General features: G+C 44.4%; 1 protein-coding gene across 4 annotated transcripts in view; it reads right to left on the bottom strand.

Annotated features, from left to right (window-relative positions):
* Positions 1-25,588, bottom strand: part of LOC141103381 (coagulation factor XIII B chain-like) — a gene marked incomplete in the record, with an annotated part of 968,440 nt that overhangs the window by 95,878 nt on the left and 846,974 nt on the right.

Genomic DNA, 25,588 nt, shown 5'->3' with positions numbered 1-25,588 from the left:
TGTGACAATGGGTGTTATTTCCTAAGGGCAAATACACTTTGCACTACAAGTGCAGTTTCAACTGCACTTGTAGTGCAAAGTGTCTTTGCCTTTAGTAAATAACACCCAACAGTGCTTTGTAAGGTTACACAATCATGCCATTTTCAGGCCTCATCACATTTTTGTCAGGGTCAGCTAAAATAAACACAACCAGTAAATGTCACCAAAGATTTGAGTAGTTATTTTTTTTCATTTGAAAAAGGTTTCAGACATTGTCTGGCATATTGATAGCACCCCTACCCGCAAAGAATTCAAGGTATCTTAGCCGGACATCACGGGCACTCGGGGGGGGCAAGCCAGGACGGCCACTTTCAAGCGCCACCAGGGTTGTTTCATTTTGAATTCCAGCCTCAGGCCCAACTGAGCCAGCATAGTTGTCAGAATGTTGCTGTAAAAAGTTGTATAGAACACAGCACGCCATGATTATATGATTCAGTTTATACTCCGCCATATGTATGGGTGTAAGAAATAGGCGGAACCGGCTGGTCATGATTCCAAACATGTTCTCCACCACTCTTCTGGCTCTGGCCAGCCGGTAATTAAAAACCCTCTGGTCCGGGGTAAGGGTCCTCATTGGGAATGGCCACATAAGAGGGACCCCCAGCGCAAATGCTTCATCCGCAACGAAGACGAATGGGAGTCCTTCCACAATGTCTTCTGGAGGTGGCAAGTCCAAGCTGCCATTCTGGAGACGCCTGTAGAACCCCGTCTGGGCGATGCCTCCACCATCGGACATCCGGCCATTCTACCCCACGTCCACATACAGGAACTCATAAGTAGCCGACACCACCGCCAACATCACAATACTATTGAACCCCTTATAATTATAATAGTACGACCCCGAGTTGGGTGGTGGGACGATGTGGACGTGTTTCCCATCAATTGCCCCTCCGCAGTTAGGAAAGTCCCACCACTGGGCAAAGTGGGAGGCCACAGTCTGCCATTCCTGTGGTGTGCAAGGAAACTGTGGAGTCAAACAAAAATAAAATTAAATTAGTCATTTTGCACATAAACAGGGAAAGCTGATTAGACACAAACATTCTTGGCCAAGATAAAGATAACATTTATTTGAGGGAGTTTTTAAAGTATAAAAGTATAAGGTACACCTATCAGATTCCCCCTCCCCCCCTTTCATGGGCCATTTCTAACATTATGGGGGGGGGGGGACTCTTGGACAGGTAACCCTCTCCACTTCATTGAGAGATGAATGCCTAAATAATGGGTATTACTTTGAACAGCCCCTCCTTAGTTACACTATTGGCAGCCCACTGGACAGGTAAGAATTGTCAGAATACAAAGATATAAATACACATTGTACACATTTGAGCACATTTGGACATTCTGCTATTACCTATCAAGATAATAATAGTATACAGAAACTTGAAACAGTACCATCTGAAAGTATTCAGACAGGCCCTTGCACTACATGCTTTGGGGAATTCATCCATAAATCTGACAACAAAAGAGGTGGGTATAGCGTGTATGGGTTTGGCAAAGTCAGCACATAGATGATTGAGGATAGATAGAGAATTGTTATCAGCTGACTTAGCAGTTGGGGGGAGGGAGGGTTCAAAATTATTTGGGGACCCCCCAAAAAAAGCCTCTGGCACTCTGCCTGAATTTAAAGCACAAATCACATTTAAAAACATGTTAGGGGGTGTTTGGGGTAAAGCACTACTATAGAGCTGATAAAATACACTGTTAAGTGACTACACGAGGTGAATATAGGTCCAGGAGACCATGCTGGGGAGGTAAGTGAAAGCAAATATGTATGAAGGACAACAAAAATAATTACATAAAAATCCAGCATGCATGAGGACAAAGGGGACATTCACAGCATATTCCAATCATGGTAATTAGGGAATGAGGAAAGAAATACAATACATTAGCAAACATTAAATACAATAAAATGTGATATTAAAGGATAAAAATCTTACCTTAATATACTCCTTCTGCAGGACCTGGATGATGGAATAACAGGTCTCTGGGATATCCCCAGAGCCTGGGGGGTGATGCCTGTCGAGAACTTCAAGCCCTGCAGGATTCTCCCCGTCGTCAAGTACCGCAGGGTGGCGAATAACTTCTGCTCCGGAGTGATGGCTTGCCTCATGCAGGTATCCTGCCTGCTGATATAGGGGGTCAGCAAAGCCAACAAACTGTGAAATACGGGGTCCGTCATCCGGAGAAAGTTCCTGAAATCATCAGGATTATTCTCACGGATCTCACGGAGCAAAGGCATATGACAGAACTGGTCATGCTGAAGCAACCAATTCTTGGTCCATGAACTCCTCCCCACCCTGTTTGTTCATGGACTGGACTTGTGTCAAGGTCAGGACCCCAACACCAAGCCCCCACACAGTACGAACTCTACGAGAAGTACGTATATGCAACATGGCTAGAAAACGGTCGGCTGCTCAGAACGAAGTAACAGAACGCACTGAAGAACAGCAAGGCCTGTGAAGAGTGACCTGAAAAACAGTAACGAGCGGACAAGATCGCACTGAATAGTTCAATACGAACTGACTGCACTTACTGAAGAGCAGATACAAACCCACAAGCACAAACTGAACAGCAGAAAACGATCTGAAAACCACGAGTCTGAAAAAGCGCGAATCGTCTCTCACCAAGCTTTTACTAACACGAGATTAGCAAAAGGAGCCCAAAGGGTGCCGCGCTTGGTTCTGAACTGGCCTTTTCTAGTCTTGTCGTACGTGGAGTACGTCACCGCGTTCTTGTCGATTGGAAATTCCGACAACTTTGTGCAACCGTGTGTATGCAAAACAAGTTTGAGCCAACATCCATCGGAAAAAATCCATGGATTTTGTTGTCGGAATGTCCGATCAATGTCTGATCATGTGTACGGGGCATTAATCAGCAACCTCAGGGGCTTGATAGCTGCTGCTAATCCAGGATTGATTCATTTTAAATAAATGTCAGTTGGTTCACGTTTTCTGTGGACAGACGCGTTATCTTATCTGCCACAAAGCCTCCGGCAGCACTGCATGCCCATGCGGAAAGCACAACGGATGCAGGGCAGCCCAGCAGCTCAATTGCATACTGAGCAAGTTCTGGCCAGTGGTCTACCGTGTTTCCCCGAAAATAAGACCGGGTCTTAATTTTGGCTACAAAAAAGACACCGGGCTTATTTTCAGGGGATGTCTTATTTACAGTATATACAATAATCTACATTTATGCAAATACAGTCAAGTCATCTTCTTCTGGAAAAAATAAATATCCTGATCCTTTAAAGCATAATAGACAGCACACAAAAAACCTAGCATAAAACAATAAAATGTTTTTAAAAAAGTTCCTGTGTCCCGTCTTCTCTCCCCCTCTCCTCCTGTCAGCTTAGGAGTCAGCATTATGAAATTCTGTAATCCCAAAACTTTAGTTAAATTCCTTGTAAAATTATGTAATCCATTCTGTAAAAAGATTATATAATGTGCAGTGTGTCTCCTTGTGTAACCTTATTGTGGAAAATACCTTATTTATAGCGCTGCTGGACGCTCACGTCACCCGCTGGAGCTCTTCTTCCCCGCTCTGAGCACTGCAGAGGGAGGGGCCGAGATCCCAGCTGATGTCAGCCCTACTCTGAGCACTGCAAAGGGAGGGGCCGCTGATGTCAGATAGGAGGAGAGGAGAAGAGCTCCAGTGGGTCGCGTGAGCACCCAGCGGCGCTGTAAATAAGGTATTTTCCACAATAAAGTTACAAAAGGAGTCAAACTGCACATTACAAAATCTTTTTACAAAACAGATTACATGTTTTTACAAGGACTTTAACTGGGGGTTATTTTTGGGGTAGGGCTTTTATTACAGCCATCCCCAAAAATCACGCTAGGTCTTTTTTTCGGGGCAGGGCTTATTTTCAGAGAAACAGGGTATTCTTATGACCCAGTAACCCAGTGGATCGTCAACTGGAAAGCTCTTCATGTCTGTTTTCGCCCCTAGATAATCTCCCACCATATGATGCAGACGCTGCCAATCAGATACGAAAGCTAACAGCCTGGGCGTGGAGGACTAAAAAAATGTTGAAATGCATCACTGAACTGCCCGATCTCACTTATCAAAGTAGATCTCAAAACGATGACTAAGGTCCTGGCAAACAAAATGAATACATTCCTCTCTAGGTATGTCCATCCAGACCAGGTGGGGTTTGTACTTAACCGACAGGCTCCCAATCAGACCCAATGACATATATATCATGTCAGCGTTGCAGTCTAACTGGGATAATCATGGACCCAGGAAGGGTAAGCTGTTGTCATTAGATCTTTGCAAGGCCTTGACTCCTTGTCATGGGACTATATATTCTATGTACTTAAAGGCTACGGATTTGGCCCAAAGTTTTTGATGGTATTGCAGACCCTTTATAGGTGCATCCACTGCCAGGACCCTGGTAAAGGGATATGGCTCACAAGAAATAGATATTCACAGGAGGACCCGACATGGGTGCCCTCTAGCTCCCATTTTATTTATACTAGCTCTGGAACCCTTATCTATCAAACTTAGGAACGATCCCGAAATAAAAAGGTATATTTTGTGGGGATCTGGAACACAAGTGTGCTGACGATATCCTCTTATTTCCTCCCGGTTACGTTGTTCCCTAATCTATATCAAACTTGGCGGCACTTTTCCACTATCTCGGGTCTCTCTATCAATCACTCAAAATCAGCTGCCCTTCATCGCTCATTGCATCTGGACACATTCACACAAATACAAAAAACATTTCCCTTTAAATGGCAGACGAAGGCCCTCCCATACTTAGAAATTTTTCTGACTGCTACTCTAGATACATTATATCAGGCAAATTATCCTCCACTATATAGAAGGATGATGGCCAATCTCCAACGATGGGATAACAACCCCCCATGATGGTTCGGTAGACTGTACATGATTAAGATGAATCTCTTGCCAAAGTTATTATGTATATTCAGAACACTACCTCAATTTGTATGCCAGATCTACACAAGTTCCAAAATAAGGTTATAAACTTTTATGGGGGAACAAGAGACCACAGGTGAACACTCTTTATATACACCCATGTTAAAGGGCCCCCTGGGAGTTCTAGATCTTGCCAAATATTTTTTATGGAGCGCAATGGGCACAGTTAATTTGCTACCATTCTTCATCACCCCAAACTATCTGGATGAAAAAAAAATCTTCCTTGCACCCCACAAAGCCAATTAGTCACTTAACCGCTTGCCGACCAGAGCCATTGTTTTATGGTGGCAGGTCGGCTCTCCTGCGCAAATCACCGTAGCTGTAGGGTGGCTCCTGCAGGTGCGGTGGCGGATCGCTCGGACTCGATGTCCGCCGGCGACCCACGACCGGCTATTACAGAGGCAGTGGAAGAATAGAAAGCTGGATAGCCGCACTCCAAAAATTCACCTTTATTGTAAAAATAGATATCAAGGTATCATGGGTGGATACAGACTAACTGCACAGCTGCTGACCAGATATGGTGCTTAGTCATAGCTAGAGTTCTACAAGTACATACAGATATATATATATATATATACACACCTAAATGATTAAGCCTATCATTAAACCAATTGACAAATCATGTGTGCCATTAAATCCAAAATGAACACCTGTGACCATCTAGAGTTCATAAATTACCCATTAGGTGGATAGAGAGAAACCTCCCTCTCCCAATCTGCCAGAGATTCCACATATATGAGAATATTAAATATAAAATAATAGTAAAGAATCCCAAATCCAGAGAAGAAAAGGAAACACCGGTGCAACTTAAAGAGGACAAGACACATAATAAAGAATAAAATAATACCGTATGTAATAAAACTCACATGGACCAGCATATGCAACAGGGGAAAAAGAAAAACCCTATAGGCCTGTCACCCATGCATTAATGCTGGCACATTCCGCTCAAAGGTTCCAATCTGCTGAAAATATGATATTGATCCCTCCATAAATGGCCAATGCCATATCAATGAAGCATATACATATATAAAAAATATTAAGTTCTTCGATTCTAGTGTTCTCTCTTGTGATTCCACTAAAACACCTCAATATGATCCTCAAAGTTAAATCATATATATATATAACGACAGAAAGGGATCGCTGCACAAAAATGTAATCAAAACATCCAAAATATATAGGCCATCATCGTAACAGTTTTGGGCTAATAAAGATCACGCCCTTCTTTAAAACATGGTGCCTATAAATTATGACATACATGGTACAATTTATATAAAGCAAATACAGTTCCACTGTACTGTGATATATTGTACTTGCCACTTTTAAAGGCATTTTTTATTTTGTCTCTCAAAATAAAAAATAAAAATATTTTAAAATAATATATTTGATATTATTTCTGCGCCTTAAAAATCCTCATTACCTCTCTTGTTCTTCTACATAATATTTGGATGTGGTGCTAAAATAAAGTTGGTTTATCCACGATCAAAAAAACGTTTCCACAATTCTGGAAGTAGTAGGCCCCATCGAACATGAAAAAATGATGGGTGAATAAATATTATAAACAACACAAAATTAACTCCTAATGCACCAAGGAATAATTACTGCGATGTTTCAGAAAGAAGGTGACTGCCTGGAGTCCCAAGGAGTTACGAATAGAAGAGTATAGGCTTGCTACATCGCAAGTGACCCAGACGTAGTTGGGGTCCCTTCTGACATGTTGTATATCCGACAAAAGCTGCTTGGTGTCCCTAAGGAAACCAGGCAGAGCAGAGACCAGTGGCTGTAGCTGATGATCAACCCATTCACCCAATCTCTCATTTAATGATCCGATACTCGCTACTATGGGTCTGTCAATGGGTGACACCCTTTATGTGTTTTCGGTAGATGATGAAAAAATAGGCATAATTGGTGCATCAGGGATGAACATCTTCTCACATAAAGAAAAAATTCTAGAAGTACACCTAAATCCTTCCTAAACATAGATGTAGGGTCCCCCCTTAACTTTAAATGCGTGTTATCATCTGATAATTGACAGATCGCTTCATTCCTATGTGTCAGAATTAGGGGTGAGCTTCGTGTTCGAGTTGAACCCATGTTCGACTCGAACATGGGTTCAACATTGGCTGTTCGATCGTTCGCCAAATTGCGAACAATATGGGCCGAATTTGGCGCGTCATGGCCCATAATTCACTGCTGCATCGCAGTGCATTGCTGGGTGATGATTGGCCAAGCATGCACTATGACCCGCATGCTTGGCCAATCACAGCACCGTCGGTAGAGAGAGCTGTAATTGGCCAAAGCCAGGGTGGCTTTGGCCAATTATGGCTCAGGGGGTTTAGAACACGCCCCACACTATATAAGGCTGCCTGCACGGCGGCCCTGTGTAGTGTGCTCCGGCGTGCTTAGAGAGAGAGAGAGACAGTGTCATTTCATTTAATTTAGCTAGATTAGGCAGGACAGTCAGTGAGTTAGCTGCACTTACAGTGTATTGTGTATATATATATATATGCATCCCAGGTGTTGTGTGTGTATATATATATATATATATATATATATATATATATATATACACATACACACTATATTCAGTTTAGCTAGATCCGTTCCTGTTATCTTCCTACTGACAGGGTGGCTTGTCTTGTTACAGTATTTACAGCTACCTGAAGAAAATTGCTGGTGTTCTTTTGATCCTATTAGTACCACAGTCAGGCAGCTAGACTATTTACAGTTAGTGTAGTGCATCCTCCTCACAGTGTTCAGCTAAAGCTACAAGTTAGTTTAGTGTGACCTCTGCACAGTGTTCAGCTAAAGCTACAAGTTAGGGTAGTGCGTCCTTCTCATAGTGTTCAGCTAAAGCTACAAGTTAGGGTAGTGCGTCCTCCTCACAGTGTTCAGCTAAAGCTACAAGTTGGTGTAGTGCATCCTCCTCACAGTGTTCAGCGAAAACTACAAGTTAGTGTAGTGCGACCTCTGCACAGTGTTCAGCTAAAGCTACAAGTTAGTGTAGTGTGTCCTCCTCACAGTGTTCAGCTAAAACTACAAGTAAGTATAGTGCGTCCTCCTCACAGTGTTCAGCTAAAGCTACAAGTTGGTGTAGTGCGTTCTCCTCACAGTGTTCAGCTAAAACTACAAGTTAGTGTAGTGCGTCCTCTTCACAGTGTTCAGCTAAAGCTACAAGTTGGTGTAGTGCGTCCTCCTCACAGTGTTCAGCTAAAGCTACACGTTAGTGTAGTGCGTCCTCCTCACAGTGTTCAGCTAAACCTACAAGTTATATTTTTGCGAGCTCTGCACAGTGTTCAGCTAAAGCTACCTGTAGAAGGTTGGTGGTGTTTTCCTGATCCTATCACTACCGCAGGCAGCTAAATAAGCTACAAGTTATTTTTTGGTGAGCTCTGCACAGTGTTCACCTAAAGCTACCTGTAGAAGGTTAGTGGTGTTTTCCTGATCTTATCACTACCGCAGGCAGCTAAATAAGCTACAAGTTAGTGTAGTGCGAGCTCTGCACAGTGTTCACCTAAAGCTACCTGTAGAAGGTTGGTGGTGTTCTCATACTACAGGCAGGCAGTTGATTTTGTTAGCTGCAGTATCAGTACATATTATATATATATATATATATATATATATATATATATATATATCCCAGCTTAGTGCAGCTACAGGCCATTAGTATGTCTGGAAGGCCAACAAGGAGAGGCAGACACTCACCAGCCAATAAAAGAGGGCAAGCAGGCTCTGTGTCTAGAGGCAACGATGCTGGTCGTGGAGACGGTGCATCCTCATCAGCACGTGGCCGTGGGACACGCTTGGCCTTTTTTTCGGCAGCTGGCCGCGTTGAGCCGCAACATGCAGAAGACTTGGTCGAGTGGATGACCAAGCCGTCCTCATCCTCCTCATCCTCTCTCACCCATGCTCAGGGTACTTTGGCAAAGCAGCTGCCAACGCGGCCTCTTCCCTCGGCTCAATATCATCAGTGACTCCTTCCCTAGCCCCACCATGTCCTCCTGAGGAGTCCCTCGAACTGTTTGACCACAGTGTTGGGTACATGCTCCAGGAGGATGCCCAGCGTTTGGAAGGCTCTGATGATGATACTGAGCTAGATGAAGGCAGTAACGTGAGCACGGACAGAGGGGGTGCCCAAGAACGATAGCAATCTGGCAGTCATAAACAAAAGATAGAAGTCTTGCGAGCCACAATAATCCTATGCTCAATATACAAGCAGTAAAGAGTTGTTTTATATGGAAAAATGTGTCAGAGATGAATATCTAGCAGCAAACGCAGTTCACGTACTCATAACCGTGCAAAGAATATACAAAAAAAGATGCAGATATCTATTAAAATATTAAACATAAACCCGCAATGCGTCTTTAGAAATGCACTCAATAATTCTTAATCGGTGAAATCCTCATAATAGTGTCCAAAATTAAAAAGTGCTTCCGTATCCATAAAAATCAATAAACGTCCAAATCCTCCAATGTGCTGAATTCCAGTGTCATAGATAACCTTGATGTGCCTCAGTGCCCCCCCCACAGTGATTGCGGTCACCTTAAAGCGTGTGACACAGTGTTTAAAAACACGCTACATGCTGTGTAGCCACCCCCTGGGCTAAGTATGGTAAGCTATATCGATCTCCGCTCTGGGTCAGTATGGCTCCATAGACATCATTCATGAAAATGAAGAGAGACTACATAGTGTAATCCAATTTAAAAAATATTTATTCAAAAGACAACTTCCCACAAAGGGGTACTCACATTCCCTTGGTGCTAATGTGCACCAAACAATCGAAAGCCGTAAAAAATATATCGAATGGTCTGCCGCGGGGTATGCGCTTCTCCCGGCTCAGCTGTTCGCTGCTCACTCCGTCCTGGCCCCTCCCCTACGCATGTTCGACACAGGGAGTCACGTGTCTTCATCAGGGGGATGATCTGGCAGTCATGCTCCCCCTGCTGCAGCATACTGCCAGGTTTGCTCCAGTGATGAGGAGGGAGGGGATGATGAGGTCACTGACTCAACGTGGGTGCCTGATAGGAGAGAGGAGGAGGAGGAGGAGGCGGCACATCACCAATGAGGCAGGATGCCCTCCAGGGGCCAGCCTAATGCCGCGTACACACGGTCGGACTTTACGGCAGACTTTCTGAATGAACGGACTTGCCTACACACAATCCACCAAAGTCCGTCTAATTCGTACGTGATGACGTACGACCGGACTAAAACAAGGAAGTTAATAGCCAGTAGCCAATAGCTGCCCTAGCGTGGCTTATTGTCCGTCAAACTAGCATACAGACGAGTGGACTTTTCGACCGGACTCGAGTCCGGATAGATTTAAAACATGTTTCAAATCTAAGTCCGTCCAACTTTTGAGCAAAGTCCGCTGGAGCCCACACATGATCGAATTGTCCGACGAAATCCCGTCCGCCGGGCAAAGTCTGCCGTAAAGTCCGCTCGTGTGTACGCGGCATTAGGACAGCACACTGACTGCATCACACCCCAAAGCTCCGCATGTGCAGGGCGCTGCAGTCTCTGCGCGTTATTCAAAAAGTTCTTTGGTGTGGGCCTTTTTTGAGACGAGTGCATCAGATCGCACCGCTGCTATTTGCAACATATGTCTCAAGCGTATCTCGCGTGGCCAAAACATCTCCCGCTTGGGCACCACATGCTTGACCAGACATATGTTGACCTGCCATGCAGTTCGTTGGCAAGCGTATCTGAAAGACCCACACCAAAGAACAAAGAGGACCTCTCCTTGCTCCTCATCAGCTGAGATCTCCAACCCCACTATACCTTCAGTCCTCTCTGAGACCTGCACTGAGAGGAATGAAGGTGTAGAATTAGGTGTGTCACAGCCAAGTACTTGTGGGCAATCTGCTTTCGGTACACCGATGTCAGATTGTACCAGGCACCACCCCCTCCTCCTCCCCTTCTTCCTCCATGGCCTCTTCCTGTGCTTTGTCCTCGGAATCAGCAGTGCTCCATAAGCATTCAAGGGGCTACGCAAGTACGCAGGCCAAAAGATGCCATGCGGTGCTTGAGCTGGTGTGCTTGGGGGACAGGAGCCACACTGGGGCAGAGGTTCTGTCAGCTCTGCAGGGGCAGGTTCAGAGGTGGTTGACGCCACGCCAACTTAAGGCAGGAATGGTGGTTTGCGACAATGGCACCAACCTCCTCTCTGCCTTCCGACAGGGACAAATTACCCATGTGCCCTGTTTGGCTCACGTCCTTAACTTGGTGGTGCAGTGGTTCTTGGGCAGGTACCCGGGCTTACAGGATGTCCTGAGGCAGGCCAGGAAAGTCTGTGTGCATTTCCGCCGGTCATATAATGCCAGTGCTCGGCTGGCAGACCTCCAAAAAGGAGTTTAACCTGCCCAAGAACCGCCTAATCTGTGACATGCCCACCAGGTGGAACTCAACGTTGGCCATGCTGCAGGAGCTGCACACGCAGCAGAGGGCCATCAATGAGTACCTGTGCGACTATGGCACCAGGACAGGGGAGCTTGTTTTTTTTCCCCATGCCAGTGGGCCATGATCAGGGATGCATGCACTGTCCTGTCACCATTTGAGGTGGCCACAAGGATGGTAAGCAGTGACAGTGCATGCATCAGTGACACTGTCCCCCTTGTCCACCTGTTGGAGCACACGCTGGGTGGAATAATGGACAGGGCACTTGAGGCAGAACAGAGGCAGGAAGAGGAGGACTTCCTTAGCTCTCAAGGCCCCCTTTATCCAGACAGTGTTCCTGTGTGCCCGCCGATCACACAGGAAGAGGACGAGGAGGAGGAAGAGGAGGGAGGATTGTGTCAGTATGGAGGTGGAGCCTGGCACTCAGCATCAGCAGCAATCTTTAAGGGATCAGTCCCAAGAAACACATGGACTTGTACGTGGCTGGGAGGAGGCCGTTTTTAAAAGGTTTTTTTGCATTGATACATGTCCCCTGGGGCAGGACCCGGGTCCCCAAACCCTTTTTAGGACAATACCATGCAAATTAGCCTTTAAAATGAGCACTTTTGATTTCGAACGTTCGAGTCCCATAGACGTCAATGGGGTTCTAACGTTTTGTGCAAATTTTCGGTCCGTTCGCAGGTTCTGGTGCGAACCGAACTGGGGAGTGTTCGGCTCATCCCTAGTCAGAATCCAGTATTACCACCAAGCCCCCCTTGTCAGCATTCTTTATGAGAATCTCTTTATTCTTACTAAGATTAATTAAAGCCTGTTATGGCAAAATTCCCCCAGAGGGGTTTTTTAGCAGTGAAGTAAATAAATATAAATAATAAATACTATTTATTCACTTTGCTGCTAAAAAACCCCTCTAGGGGAATTTTCCCATAACATATTACCCGGGGTGTGCAGCACTATTACCTCTCCTTTTATGTGTTTTTCCCATGCTAGATTAATTAAAGCCTCTTTCTCCAAGCTGGTTAGATTGTCAGATCTAGAGCGATCCATGCAGCTGCGTGCCAGATGGGTCAAATCTCTCTCTACTAACTTTTGAAATACTGTAGGTCCATATCTTTGCCCCTGCTTTCGAATTGTATAATGATGACTACAAAAAGGAGTGGATTAATACTTTGTTTACATACTCTTTCAAGCTTATACAAATTACCATTGATTCAAGGACTGAGGAGCTTACGCGATTACAAGAGGATATTACTACCATTCACCAGGGTTTGACACTTCTACAACAGCATAAAGATTTTAAATAGGAATCTTAATAAGCTGAAGAAAAATGTAATCTCTGTACGGGAACGCATGAACTATGAAAATGGTAGTGTGTATGTGTGGAAAAAAACCTACCTATCCAAATCATTCTCGCAAACATTCATTGAAGAAACGGTTTAGTTTTTGATATAGAAAATGACTACTAACGACATTATGGCTGCCACCGCCTCTGATTCGTCTCCCAAATCAGCAAGTCAGCCAATTAGTGGCAACCATCAGCTAAATGCACCAAAATGTTTCAAGTTTAACCACTTGCCGCCCGCCATATAGCAGAATGACGGCGGCAAAGTGGTTTCAATATCCTGACCGGACGTCGTATGACGTGATCAGGATATTAAGCCACTGCGCGCCCCCGGGGAAACGCATCGCGGCGATCGTTGCTGCGGTGTGTCAGTCTGACACACCGCAACTCCGATCTAGGTAAAGAGTCTCTGACGGAGACTCTTTACCATGTGATTAGCCGTGTCCAATCACGTCTGATCGCGATGTAAATAGGAAGAGCCGGTGATCGGCTTTTCCTCACTCGCGTCTGACAGACACGAGTAGAGGAAAGCCAATCGGCTGCTATCCTGACAGGGGGGGTCTGTGCTGATTGTTTATCAGCACAGCCCCCCCTCGGATCCCGCCCAGGACAACCATCATGCCGCTCAGGACCACCAGGATGGCCATCCACACTGGACCACCAGGTATGCCCCCCTAGACCCCCAGGGAAATACTAATTTGTGCCCAGGCAGCTGCCAATCAGTGCCCACTCACAATGCCTACCACTGCCAGTGCCACCAGGGATGCCTATCAGTGCCTCATATCAGTGGCGCGTATTAGTGCCCATCAGTGCCACGTATCAATGCCCATCCATGCCTATCAGTGCCGCCTATCAGTGCCGCCTATCAGTGCCGCCTATCAGTGCCGCCTATCAGTGCCGCCTATCAGTGCCGCCTATCAGTGCCGCCTATCAGTGCCCAGCAGTGCCGCCTATCAGTGCCACCCATAAGAACAGGGCACAGGGTTCCGGCAAAAAGAAGGAGAAGTCTTCAAGAAAACACGAAGGGGTGGCAAGAGGCACAAACAAGACCAAAGAGGACCGCTATTCATTGAGAGATCAGGCTCGGAAGTAACATTGAATGTGGTGAACCTCTCAAATAAGATCCTTAGCCCTTCGGAACTGTCGCTGTTATCAAAAGGGTTTGGATTTCTGCCCTGATCGGCACTTTAATTTATTGGGGACTATTTTGGACATTAACAAATTTGTACGCACCCTTACTTTGAGAAAACATTATTTCAGTGATTCTGTTGATTGACTTGACATAGAAGGTCGAGATCGTGACGCTCCAGCTGCTGCTACTTTGGGGGAGTCTTGTTCCTCTCCCTCTAGTTTCGCTGAGCTTTGTGCCCTTTGCGATCTGGAGGATCTTGCTATTGAGTCTGCGTTTGCCCTTTTGGAGAGGTCGGAGGGTCGTATGATCATCCGATCATCCCCCTTCGGTTGAGGTCAGACTTCTACCCAATTAACTCCAGGGGCAGAGATATGAACCTTTCTCAAAAGTTAGTAGAGAGAGACATGACCCATCTGGCACGCAGCTGCAAGGATCGCTCTAGATCTGACAATTTAACCAGCTTGGAGAAAGAGGCTTTAATTAATCTTAGTAAGAATAAAGAGATTGTCATAAAGAATGCTGACGTGGGCGTGGCCTGGATCCGGTCCAAGATGGACATGTAAGGCAAGAGTTCCCGCTCCACGAGGTCCTGCTACATTACCAAACCCCAGCAATCTCGCCACTAGACCGATCGGGACATAGTGAGCACATCCTGGAGCAAGTCAGCAATCCGATCCCGAGGACTCAAGGAACACAGTTAAGTGCCCAGAGACCCCAGATCTTCCCCTCGCGGCCTAGGGACAGAGTGAAGGCCTCACACACTGCCTCCTCACGCACTTCACGCTCCCCCAGCTGCAGCCCACGGCGCACAGGAGCTCACATGGCGGCCGCAATAGAGACAGGGCTGGGTACCTTGGAGGATTCACCCAGCACTCAATCTGGATGACCTGCAGAGTGTGGCAGCGGACATTAAGAGCACATTACAGGCGGCCATTTCAGATCTTAGATCCGACATACAGGCCATGAATATGAGAGTAGAAGACATAGAAACTACTCAGGCCCACCATGATGTCTCCCTCTGTCGGGTACAACAAGTCACAGAATCACATGCCATCCACCTCAGGGAGAATAATCGCCATATGGAAGATCTAGATAATAGGGGAAGAAGGCGGAATCTGAGAGTGAGTGGAGTACCAGATTCCGTAGACCCCAGTCAACTTTCCCAAACAGTGATGGCCATCTTCAACAACCTCCTAGAAAGGCCCCCTGACACCCCAATAACATATGAACGCATCCACAGAGCATTGCGACCGAGTGGAAGAGCTACAGATCCCCCAGGGACATGGTCTGCTGTCTCACAGAGTTTCCCTTAAAAGAAGAAATTCTTCGTAAAGCCAGAGGCCGTAACCACATCTCTTTCCAGGGCTCAGAAATTAAAATTTACCAGGACCTAACATCACACTGCAACGCAGGAGAGAACTAAAGCCTCTGCTAGAGACACTAAGAGCCAGTTCAATTGTGTATCGCTGGAAGTTCCCTTTCTGTTTGTCTGAAAATCATCAAGGCTGCACAGCTAATCTTAAAGTGCCAGAAGACCTGGAACATTTTTGCAATACTCTGGATATCCCATATGTGGAAGTCCCTGATTGGTACAGTGATTTTTGCCTGCCTCCTCTAAACAGAGCCACATCTATAAACGGAATTGATGAGGCAGGAGGTTTCAGCCTGGGACATCGCCGCCCACACCCTCTTCCTCCTCGCTCACACTTCCGGACTCATACTACATCACCCCCTATACTGCCTGAGCCTATTTTCAAATAGAGCACTCAAGAAGACCCCATAGTTTCAATTGATGATACCCGGGTCTATTCTACAACACAGAACACTCGGAACTCTCTGTACACTCTGTCTCCAGACGCACTATACATACAGTGAGCACAGAAGATCAGTACCTTCTCAACTCAGACATTGACCACATATGGGATTGCTAAGACTGAGCCCTCAAAGGATTCTACACTGAAGTCTTTTCATGGATACCCCTCGTACCCATCAAGCTCCCAAGTTATACTTACCTAATATTAACTGTAAGCAATGGAACTAATAAACAATGACAGAGCAGAAACGGTGTCAACGCTTACAACCTTTGCCCACTACCATAGCTACAAATACTCTCTTCGTACTCGGACATGTAGAATAGAGAATGCCCGGTCTTCCAATCTCACAGCAGTTCTCTACAGAAGATTGGAACGGTTTTAAATTTAGGAGGAATTTACTAACTGTTTAGCGAATTTCTTTGCTGGAAGTCCTCTGTATTCCCCCAACTCCCTCCTCCTCTCTTTCTCACCTCCTATCCTGCCTCTCTTCTTCCCTCTCCTCCCAATCACCTCCTTTCTCCCCATGTCTCACTCATCATCCTCCCTATCCTTTTTCTCTTCTGTAAGCTGAGGTCGATACAACGCAATCTTTATTTTATAAAATGCCATTTTTTAAGTACCTTTTTTCTCCCATCACAGATCGAATTGCTTATACCTAGTGTCTCAGTGTTCCAGTGATGTCTAGATGTTGTGGGTTTCGAGGGAGCCACTCACAGGTAAGGGTCCCACCCCACCTTAAACATACACCGACTCCCCACCTAATCTCACTTATACAGTTCTCCTTACACCTCCTGCCTTACATTTGGACAGGTACACAATACTCATATGGATTATATTTACTTAAAACGACCATTCCAAATTGTGGGACCACAAGTTACGTGCCCTCCTCGGAACATACACCTATAGAGATAAACCCATGTAATTTTTTCTTACAAATTGTTCATTTTCCTTGTTCATATGAATAATATGGTTAAGATTCTGTTTATCAATTAGCTGTCTTGCAAACCCATACCTCAGGGCTTCAATTTCTCAAGTTTTGCTTAAACCCATTATACAAAGAAATCCTGGACAGCCGCACTCCAAAAATATTTATTCAATAAAGTGTCATCCAAAATACAGGTCACATCAAAGTGGAACAAAGCGTATGCATTTCGCACTACACAGAATGCTTAGTCATAGCTATGACTAAGCTATGACTAAGCACTCTGTGTAGTGCGATACGCGTAAGCTTTGTTCCACTTTGCTGTGACCTGTATTTTGGATGACACTTTATTGAATAAAGGCAAAAATTTTTGGAGTGCGGCTGTCCAGGATTTCTTTGATGTCTAACTGCTACAGCATTGCCAGCACCTGGACTTCTAGACTGAAGGAGATGCCTTTTACTTTGATCTGACCCACCTGGAGCGGTGATACTCTCTCTCTACTTAAACCCATTATGTTATACCATTGTTGTAGTTGCGCTATTGGTTCGCAAGTTAGATAACATTTAGTTCCTGACAAACTGCCTAGGGCTGCGCAAACTAATCTAAGCCGAACTTCTTACATATAATAAACACTACATTGTGTGCCTACATTCCCCACAATACTCACCGATCCTCCTCCCATGTCCAACCATCCTTCACTTGTTGCTACAGGAGACTACTCTCCTCTCCTCCCTCACAGACTTTAGATTGCATAAATAGTTAGCACCTCGTCCAATTTATGTTGACCTCATGGAGGCGCATATCTTGTTTCCTTAGTAGATCGGCACCTACCCTCGCACAACGGTCGCTAGTAGTGACCGTTGACTATAACCGGATTTCCACCTGATATCTTAAGTGGAAGTGTAAACACACATCCACACCCGGTTACACTCCCTTCCCCATAGTCTACACATAGAAACCCTTTCCCCCACCCCACCCCACCCTGACACTTTTCTGAACCCACACCCCACCCCCCTCCAACCCCTCTACTGGCTCCCTCTCTGGCTTCCCCCCTAGGGGCAACCCTTCAGCTCTTACATCTTCTAACGCCCGCACTATGTCATCACTGAGATCCAAAACATCGGACATGTCCCTGAAACTACTATCCCTCAATGGCAAAGTGGTAAAAAAGCAGGAGTAGTATGGCGCTGTGCCCTAGAATAATTGGGGCTGTAAATATTTGCTGATGTAATTGGGGTACTTCTATAAGAGCCCTTGAGAAAAATGTACCCACCCTGTTCAACAATAAGGGAATCAGTAATTTTAATAGGTACATTTTTTGAGAGCAGTATAGAGACCCCTTTGGATTTTGATAACAGGGAAGTGGCATGGAAACTGTGGGGAAAGGAGTGGTTAGAAAGTTTGGGTGCTGCGTTAGTACGGAAGTGGGTCTCCTGCAGGTAAATTACGTCCGCTTTCATGCTTTGCATGGAGGATAGTAGTTGCGAACGCCTCTCCAGAATATTGAGGCCTTTGCCATTGAGGAGTAGATGTATGGGGTAAATCCACGCAATGAATTGAATGTTTTAGTTATGGATATGGCTGCTGCCTCTACACATACAATACCACCTAAGTGGAAAGTATTAGAAAATGGTAAAAAAGCAGGAGTAGTATGGCGCTGCCCTTATGGAGACAAAAAAAAAAAAAATGTTCTTCTTTGTAGTGAATGTATTGCCTAGTGTCCTTATAAAATTGCTTCTAAAACCTGTATGTGTTCAAAAGTTGAATAAAACTGTGACTGGTGGTGAATATTTCTATTAAAAATGAAAATACAACAACTGGTGCTCCAATTGTTCAACAAAGATGCATAGTGCCCTTTAAATTAGGTAATAAAGTAGTTGTGGATATGGATACAATATCATCTAGGTGGAAAGTGTTAAAAACAATACAATACCACCTAAGTGGAAAGTATTAGAAAATGGTAAAAAAGCAGGAGTAGTATGGCGCTGCCCTTATGGAGACAAAAAGATATTTTCTTCTTTGTAGTGAATGTATTGCCTAGTGTCCTTATAGAATTGCTTCTAAAACCTGTATGTGTTCAAAAATTGAATAAAACTGTGACTGGTGGCGAATATTTCTATTAGAAGTGAAAATACAACAACTGGTGCTCCAATTGTTCAACAAAGGTGCATTGTGCCCTTTAAATTAAGTAATAAAGTAGTTATGGATATGGATACAATATCATCTAGGTGAAAAGTGTTAAAAAGAAAAAGAAAAAAGGAAAAAAGAAAAAAAATGAAAAAAAGGAAAACAGGAATAGTATGGCGCTGCCCTTATGGAGACAAAAAAAAAAAAAAACTCTTTCTTTATAATGACTTTATAATTCCTAAATTGTGTGTGCCAAAAATGAATAAATATGTGACTGGTGCCAAGTCCTTACTGTTAAAAGTACAAGTGCAACCTAAGGTGCTTCAATTATTCAACAAAAGTGCATAGTGCAGCATCACTAAAGTGACCAGTGTTAAATCATACAAATCTATACAACATTGTGCAAATAATCCATCAGAAATAGTGACTCTTGTGCTGTGACCAGTATTAGTTGGATAGGAAAAGTTCCGTTTATGAAAAAACAAGTTCTTTTTGGAGTATTTTGTAGTGTTCAATCTTTGAGGGTCAAATATCTGTAGGAAAGCTTCTTATCCAGGTGCTGGTTTCTTTAACCACTTGCTTACTGGGCACTTAAACCCCCCTCCTGTCCAGACCAATTTTCAGCGCTGTCGCACTTTGAATGACAATTGCGCGGTCATACAACACGGTACTCAAATGAAATTTTTATCATTTTTTTCCCACAAATAGAGCTTTCTTTTGATGGTATTTGATCACCTCTACGGTTTTTATTTTTTGTTAAAAAAAATTGAAAAAGACAGAATTTTTTAAAAAAAATTATATTTTTTTTATATTTTATCAATTTTTGCAAACAGTTAATTTTTCTCCTTCGTTGATGTACGCTGTAGGCGGCACTGATGGGCACCGATAGGTGGCAGTGATGGGCACTGATGGGTGGCGGTTATGGGCACTGATGGGTGGCAGTGTTGGGCACTGATTGGGCACTGATTGATGGCAGCACTGCTAGGTGGCACTAATAGGTGGCACTTGTGGGCATTGATAGGTGGCACTTGTGGGCACTGTGGGCACTGGCAGATGGCACTTGGAGGCACAGATGAGGCATCTGTGCCTCCTTCCTCTTCGGGACCGATGTCCCTTTGACATAAGCTGTCAGCGTGAGGAGAAAACGAAACCGATCACCGAGCTTTTGTTTACATCATGTGACCAGCTGTCATTGGCTGACAGCTGATCACATGGTAAGAGGCCGGGACCGGCCCCTTACTCGGATCTGTGATCATCCGAGTCTCTGTGACTCGGTGATCACAGCGCGCACACCGCGCGCCCTGCAGGGTGCGCGCGGTGCGCGTGCATAGGGGAGGACGTCATATGACGTCCTCCCGGAGATTGAGGTCCGCGCTGTAGCCGTCATTCGGCTATGGCCCGGACCTCAAGTGGTTAATTAGTGCCTTGTCTGCATGCTCTGACAATGCTTGCACTCACCGGATTCTCCTTTCCCCTGCAGGGGTATGCGCGGTCACAGTGTCTGCCACGGTGTAGCAATCAAGGATATCCCCCAAACTTTACTTGCGTATTGTGGTGTAGTAATTACATGTAAAGGAAAGAAGGTATTACATGTAAGGTATTACGTGTACATGTAATACCTTCTTTCCTTTACATGTAATTACTACACCACAATACGCAAGTAAAGTTTGGGGGATATCCTTGATTGCTACACAGTGGCAGACACTGTGACCATCCATACTACTATGCACTTTTGTTGAATAATTGAAGCACCTTAGGTTGCAATTGTACTTTTAACAGTAAGGACTTGGCACCAGTCACATATTTATTCATTTTTGGCACACGCACTTTAGGAATTATAAAGTCATTATAAAGAAAGAGTTTTTTTTTTTTTTTTTGTCTCCATAAGGGCAGCGCCATACTATTCCTGTTCTCCTTTTTTTCATTTTTTTTCTTTTTTCATTTTTTTCTTTTTAACACTTTTCACCTAGATGATATTGTATCCATATCCACAACTACTTTATTACCTAATTTAAAGGGCACTATGCATCTTTGTTGAACATTTGGAGCACCAGTTGTATTTTCATTTTTAATAGAAATATTCACCACCAGTCACAGTTTTATTCAACTTTTGAACACATACAGGTTTTAGAAGCAATTCTATAAAGGACACTAGGCAATACATTCACTACAAAGAAGAAATTTTTTTTTTTTTTTTGTCTCCATAAGGGCAGCGCCATACTACTCCTGCTTTTTTACCATTTTCTAATACTTTCCACTTAGGTGGTATTGTATGTGTAGAGGCAGCAGCCATATCCATAACTAAAACATTCAATTCATTGCGTGGATTTACCCCATACACCTACTCCTCAATGGCAAAGGCCTAAATATTCCGGAGAGGCGTTCGCAACTACTATCCTCCATGCAAAGCATGAAAGCGGACATAATTTACCTGCAGGAGACCCACTTCCGTACTAACGCAGCACCCATACTTTCTAACCACTCTTTTCCCCACAGTTTCCATGCCACTTCCCTGTTATCAAAATCCAAAGGGGTCTCTATACTGCTCTCAAAAAATGTACCTATTAAAATTACTGATTCCCTTATTGTTGAACAGGGTGGGTACATTTTTCTCAAGGGCTCTTATAGAAGTACCCCAATTACATTAGCAAATATTTACAGCCCCAATTATTCTCAAATCCCCTTTTTTCGCAAGATTTCTCGCCTTCTCACCTCTTCCCAAGAAGGGATGCTAATACTAGGGGGGACTTCAATGTTTCTCTCGACCCTTTATTAGACACATCTTCAGGCAAATCACACTTACCCTACAGGGCGATCAAACAGATCAGGCACTGCCTTCAAGACCTACTACTCCACGACACTTGGCGCACCCTACACCCAAAAGATAGGGACTATACCTTCTTTTCGGCCCCCCACAACAAATATTCCCGTCTAGATTATTTTTTTCTCACACAACAGGACCTCCCAACTCCAACGAAAGCGACCATAGAACCGATGACACTATCAGACCATCATCCCATCTCACTTACCCTCGTTTTCCAGGATAAGACCATGCATACTCACATCTGGCGACTAGACCCATCTATCTTAACAGACAAAGCAAAAGAATTGGAAGTATGCACGTGTTTAACCAACTACTTTACTGACAATGACACACCAGACACTTCTAAACTGATGCAGTGGGAAGCACATAAGTGCGTAGTAAGAGATAAACTGATTGCTATCTCTGCGGCAGCAAAAAAAGAAAAAGATAAAGTACTATCAGATCTATTTGCCCAGCTCAAAAAATTAGAAGCCTCACACAAAAGAGATTTAGCTCAACAGACGCACCTTGAACTGATCGAAGTTCCCACACATATTCAGGAAGAGCTAGGCCATAGATTTAGGAAAAGATTTACACTCTCACAGAAGCTTTTCTACAAGTTTGGGAACAAATGTGGCCACCTCCTCTCTCAAGCACTACGCTCAAGGAGAGCCAACAACACAATACACCAAATACATTACACCCTAGAGGTAAAACAATTACCAAAAATTGCGAAATAGCGAAAAAATTTGCTATTACTCCTCATTATATGATCTAAGAGCAACAGATCCCTTGTCCATTCACCCCTCCAAAAGAACCAAAGACATTAAAGCCTTCCTAGGACAATTTTCCCTGACAAAACTGCCAGATGAGAACTCGGCTTCCCTAGAGTCCCCAATCACCTTGGAAGAATGGGAACAAGCTATCAAACAATTGAAACCCGGTAAGAGCCCGGGCCCAGATGGTATTTCTGCAGTTTACTATAATGCCCCGTACACACGGTCGGGCTTTGTTCGGACATTCCGACAACAAAATCCTAGGATTTTTTCCGACGGATGTTGGCTCAAACTTGTCTTGCATACACACGGTCACACAAAGTTGTCGGAAAATCCGATCGTTTTAAACGCGGTGACGTAAAACATGTACGTCGGGACTGTAAACGGGGCAGTGGCCAATAGCTTTCATCTCTTTATTTATTCTGAGCATGCGTGGCACTTTGTCCGTCGGATTTGTGTACACACGATCGGAATTTCCGACAACGGATTTTGTTGTCGGAAAATTTTATCTCCTGCTGTCCAACTTTGTGTGTCGGAAAATCCGATGGAAAATGTCCGATGGCGCCCACACACGGTCGGAATTTCCGACAACACGCTCTGATCGGACATTGTCCATCGGAAAATCCGACCGTGTGTACTGGGCATAAGACATTTGCAGATATACTTGAAACCACATTTCTAGATGCATTTAAGTCCCTATCCCCATCAAACCGCTTGCACAAGGAATGCTAGAAGCCCATATCACAGTCATCCCCAAGGATGGTAAGGATCCCACACATACAGGAAACTACAGACCTATCTCACTATTGAAAGTTGACATAAAAATTTTCTCTAAGATATTGGCTAACAGACTGACCCCGCTCCTACCCTTGATCATCTCCAAAGACCAAGTAGGCTTTGTCATGGGTAGGGAAGCTAGGGATAACACCGTTAAAGCAATAAATCTACACCACATAATGACCCAATCCAAACAGAAAAGTTTCTTCCTATCACTAGATGCGGAGAAGGCATTCGACAGATTGGCATGGGACTATATGGCAGCAGTCATACAGGCCTTAGGCATAGGACCCTACTTCTCCGGTTTATGTCCCTTTACACAGACCCCACGGCCAAAGTGAGGGTCAACAACACTCTGTTGGATGCCTTCTCCATACGCAATGGGACGAGATAAGGCTTCACCCTATCCTCATACTAAAGATGAATGCCCTGCCGAGACTCATATATCCTCCAAACAATCCCTATTCTAATCCCACCTTCATTTTTTAAAACATACAAATCAACCTGCTCTAGGTTCCTATGGGGAACCCATAAACCCAGAATTAACTATAAACAACGTACCATGCCAAAGCATCTAGGAGGCATAGGGCTCCCAGATATCCACAAGTACTACATGGCCATCCATCTCTCCAGCACCTCAAAGACTGGGTTGCCTCTGAAACATCACTCACAACACTACCCCTGGCTTCATTACCCTGGACAGATCCACACCACATACCTAGGACACTCCTTACCCACCTGTTAATAGGACCGACTCTCAATTGTTTCCGCAAAACTTGCATTTGAACAAGCCTATTTTCCATTCCAAGCCCACTAACGCTGGTGAAACTAAATCCGGACTTCCCACCGGGAATGCACAACCACTTCCTGGCTGACAATTTCCTGTATGTCAACATCAGAGCCCACCAATTCTTTCAACAGGGGAAAATTCTCACTGCTTCTCAAATCTCTACCCAAATGGGGAATCCATCTATTTCACCATGGACTTACCTACTACTAGCCAACTATCTACAATCCCTAGACAAAGGCTCCAAATGCTTGAGAGAACTCCTTTCGAAACGCTCTGCAATCAAGCAAATCCCCAACCTCACCTATTGTCTTTCATACACAACCTTCTTTTCGCAGACAATCGACCTTCTCAGACTTTAGCCTCCTGTAAATGGGAAAAGGATCTTTCCATTACACCCTCAGAAAAACAATGGGAACAATCACTTATCAACATACATAAGGGATTGAGAAATGTTATCACGCAAGAAAATGGTTACAAAATCGTGTCTAGGTGGTATCGCACTCCAACCCTTTTACATAAAATTAACCCCGAGATATCGGCAACATGTTGGAGATGCCATGCAGTTGAAGGCACCTTACTGCACATTTGGTGGTCTTGCACCTCAGTTCAAACCTTCTGGGCTGAGGTGCACAGAATCACATCACAAGTCACCTCATACGATCTAGAATTCTCCCCAGCCCAATTTCTTCTCCATCTCTTGCCCTTACCGCATAGAACATACCCCAAGTCATTAGCGATGCACATGATAAATGCAGCGAAACAAAGCATCCCTATACACTGGAATTCGACCCACACCCCCACAATTCGAGAATGGTTAGCTAGAATCAGAAGTATCAGAAATGGAAGAATTAATTTATATTGCCCAAGATAACCCTACCAAATTCATCTAAAAATGGAGCTGCTGGTTACATTTCCAGACGACACCTGAATACCTTACTCTCATTAACCTCCCTAACTAGAAAGTCAAACACATACTCATGCCTCAAATCCAAATGTACGGACCGCCAAGCCCTTACCATACCTGGTTTCTAACATACCCTCCTGTCTCCCCCTATGGCAAGCTTACATAATGGCTCCCCCAAAACTTACAAACAAACCGAGGGGGGAGGTCAGAGAGGACGCCTGTCACCCATTGACAGGTAGACCCATAGGATCATTAAATGAGCGATTGGCTGAATGGGTTGATCATCAGCTACAGCCACTGGTCTCTGTTCTGCCTGGTTTCCTTAGGGACACTAAGCTGCTTTTGTCGGATATACAACATGCCAGATGGGACGCCAACTATGTCTGGGTCACTTGCGATGTAGCAAGCCTATCCTCTTCTATTCCTCACTCCTTGGGTCTCTAGGTAGTTGCCTTCTTTCTGAAACATCACAGTAATTATTCCTTGGTGCATTAGGAGTTTTTTTTGTGTCCTTTAGAATATTTATTGACCCTTCTTTTTTTCATGTTCGATGGGGACTACAACCTCCAGAATTGTGGGGCCTCGATGGGTGCAAAATTTTCCCCCTCCCTTGCCAATTTATACATGGGATGGTGGGAGAGGTCATGCATTTTTGTAGTCAGTTGTCCCCATCGTTCAAAGGTTAAGTTTTTCCGTCGCTATATAGACGATTTGATCTTTATATGCACCAAGGATGTGGGTAGTATCAATGAATGGATCCTATAACTTAATCATAACAGTTTAAATCTCAAATTTACAGGTGTTAGGATCATAGACAGATTTAATTTTTAGATGTT

This window comes from Aquarana catesbeiana, linkage group LG07 (genome assembly GCF_042186555.1).
Source record: "Aquarana catesbeiana isolate 2022-GZ linkage group LG07, ASM4218655v1, whole genome shotgun sequence".
Classification (NCBI taxonomy): domain Eukaryota; kingdom Metazoa; phylum Chordata; class Amphibia; order Anura; family Ranidae; genus Aquarana; species Aquarana catesbeiana.
This window is presented reverse-complemented; position numbering and strand designations above follow the sequence as displayed.